Raw genomic sequence first — 3427 nt, forward strand, 5'->3', positions numbered from 1 at the left:
CAGAGGCAGCCCCTGTCAGCACAGCAGAGCCAGGACTTTCTCACAGGTCCATCCTTCCACCCACTCAGACTGGTCTCCCTTGCAGGGCACTGTCCAGCCTTTCCTGAGGACAGAAGAAGCAAGGAAACACTATTCAGGTACTAGACTGATATAATTCACACCCATTACAAGCAGGCTGTTTTTTATAGGGGCGCACTCCCAGCGAGGGAAGTCCTGTCACTAGTCCTGGAGAAGGACTTGCAGACCCTCCAACACCTCCTGGACATCAGTGACAGCAGTTGTGTCCCTTGACCTGAGCTCTCTCTAAGTTCTGGCCAGGAATGATGAATTGAAATGGCAGGTCCTGCCAGTGTAAGGGCTCCTGCTCTGGTGGGACAGCACTGCTGAGCAGTGTGCTGAGTGTGCAGGGGACTGTGCAGTGCTCACCACAGAGCCCTGAGCCCGCTGGCCATGTGTGCTGACAAAGTACTCACCTCACCTTGGCACAGCAATAAGGCTGCTCTCACAGTGAGCCAGGCTCCAGCAGCCCTGCCACAGGACACAAACCCTTGGTGATGAATCCAACTGCAAAGGTGGGGAGGGGGAATCAGAAGGCAGAATCTTGCACAAAATGCCTCAGGACTTCAGACAACCGCATGTTTATATGATCATTGGAATTGTCTTCTCACCCTATTTCCATCTTCTCAGCTTGCTGGTTATTGTGCCTTCACTGTCTTCCTAGGTTACTGCAGCCCAGAGTTCCAAGGATGGTTCAGGTCTGCAACAAACAAGTCCTGTTATGTAGATTCATTAGGGTATTTCATTGATTAATGGTGCCAGAGGTTCTGGGAAGAATTGCTTCCATGCAAGGTGCTTCTAGCAAAGATAAGAGACTGCACAAAGTTTGGAAAGGAGAAATAGAGAAACCTTCATGGACTAGCTTATTAGCTGATGTGCTGTTTACTGGACATTTATTTTTCACCTGAGATCTCTTTCTGTAACACTTTTTCTCTCTGCTTTCCTCCCTAGTCTCTCCTGTGAGATGTTTTGCAAAGACTGAAGCAGAAAGTTGGTCTGCTCACCCTCACTCATTTGCAAAGCCCTGCTGCTGTGGTTCCTCCTCTCCAGAGTGATGTGCTGCCTTTGTGTGACAGCCTGGCAAAGGGCAGCCATGCCCTGTCAGGAGCACACCTGAACCATCCCAAAGCCTCTCACCAGGCATTCAGTCCTTGTGCATTTCTCACAACTCTTTTGACACAGGTAACATCTTCAGCTGTGTTACTCCAGCAGATCTGCATGGAGAGAAGCACAGGCCATGAGCAAGAGAGCAGCCTGGAGCAGAATTCACTCAAGCAGCCCCAGGCATTGCTGTGGGGCTGGATGCTGCTCCTTCTCCCCACTGCAAGGCTGCCTTCATGTACTTGAAAGGCAGACACCCTCCTCTGCTTCTGCATGGCCAGCAACAACCACAGACGAGTGTTTCCCTGCAAATGCTGGTGTCCTTGCCTCTGTAATCACACATGAGAGAGATGGAGAGATGGAAGGAGGGGAGAAAATGGGAGGCAAACTCTGCTCTGCTTTTGGTATTTCAATCCCTTCCTGAATATTTTCCTGTGGGAAAAAAAAAAAAAATAAGAAAAAAAAATAAAGAAGGCATAATTAAAGAGATTTTTATTCTATCCAGAAGAGGAGCATTTGGTCAGAACACGAATGGGAGGTCCATTGCCAGCCCTCCCCAGACATTCAGTTTTCTCTTATAGCAGGATGTCTGCTGGTCAGACACAACAAAACCCTTCCCAAGCCTGCCTGGGAGCTCCACACTGATGGCAGACCCCAAGCCAGGAGCTGGATGTGCCTGGCAGTAGTATAGCCTTGAGTGACCACTTGCCTAACTACTAACTCCACGACTTGCAGGTCGATTTATCTCATCCAGCCCCACATCACAACCCACCCAAATCAGGACTGCTTATCTTCCATCCACAGTCAAAACACTCAGAAAGTCCTGGTTTTATTAGTATCCCAGGAGAGGAAAGGATGGATATGGGGCAAGGGAAAGCAGCTGGCCTAGAGGTTCAAGGTGACACTCTGAAGAATGTTTGTGGGCAGTGATAGTGCCTGGGAGAAGTCTCCTTGAGAATGGCCATAATGTCTCATTCCTCAGCCTCAGAAATCAGTGGGGCTACCCTCACCCTGCAAGGACTAAAAGAGGAAGTGGACCCAGCCATCCATCACCCCCACCTTTATGTGGGCACAAATATTAAGCTGCCCAGATTGGACCCTGAATGCCTCCCACAGCCAGGAGGTGAAGTTAGGCAGAGCAGAAGGGCTTGGGCTGCTGCCTCTGCTGCTGGGGCTGGCTCTGGAGGAGCAGGGCTGTGGTACCCCTGCAAGTGGGGAGAGGTGCTGTGGTAGCCCTGGAAGCCATCCTGCAGCATTTATCTGAAGGGCTGTACAGAACAGAACATACAGCCAGAACACCACAACTGGCTGCTGAGCTGGACGGTGCCATACTCAGCACTGCCATCTGCCACAGCGCTCTGAGCTCTCTTCCTGACAGTGCTCTCTTAAAAGGCTGTGCAGAGCCCTGGACGGGAGCAGGAGACACACAGACTGTGCCACAGCTGCCATCCATGGGGACAGCTTTGACCTGTGAGAAGAGGTCTGTGGGCAGACAGCCCCTGTACCCTCCAGCCTCTCTTCCTGGAGCACATGAGCTGGCTCAGACCCACTGGAGTCCTTTGGCCACAGCAGCAGGGGAGACTGTTCCTGCAGGGCTGCTGGTCCCCACGCTCCAGGATGCCAGGCAAAAGGTACCAGGAGGTGTAAGAAGGCAGTAAAGTAGAGTCAGACATGCACTCCCCACAGGGGGTGACACGGCTGGCCCTGGTGACCCCGGGAAGCTCCTGCTGTCTCGGGGAGTGCAGAGGCACGCACGTACACAGGGGCTGTGCTGGACAGCCCGGGCCACAAACAGGTTTTATCAGTGCAGACATAGAGAGCACAGAGCTTCAGGCACTGCCATTTGACAGCTTTCTGATATCAGTAGTGAGAGGTCAGGGGTTCCATGGGGACTGGAGAGCTGACAAATGTGACCCACTAAGGGAAGAGCTACGTGCTTTAGATGCTCAGACATCTCAGCCTCTTTTCCTGGTGCTGCTCAGCCTTTGAGCAGAAGCTGTGATGTGCACAGAACCCCTCCCTCACTGTTGGGAAGCCACACCTAAACCCACTAACCCTTAGCCCTGGTGGGCATGCACCCTCTGCCTTTTACACAATCACCTGCACACACAGCGAGTCACAGCCTACATGTCCAGGAAGTTTGTATGAGAGAAGGCTTCAAATCGGCGCCTTAACAAACAGAGCTAAAATAGGGGCATATTTTATGTTTTATGTTCTTATTATAGGATATTTACAGGGGCAAATATCACTTTCTCACTTAGAATAATAT

Source organism: Parus major, chromosome 2, assembly GCF_001522545.3.
Source record: "Parus major isolate Abel chromosome 2, Parus_major1.1, whole genome shotgun sequence".
In the NCBI taxonomy this organism is placed as follows: domain Eukaryota; kingdom Metazoa; phylum Chordata; class Aves; order Passeriformes; family Paridae; genus Parus; species Parus major.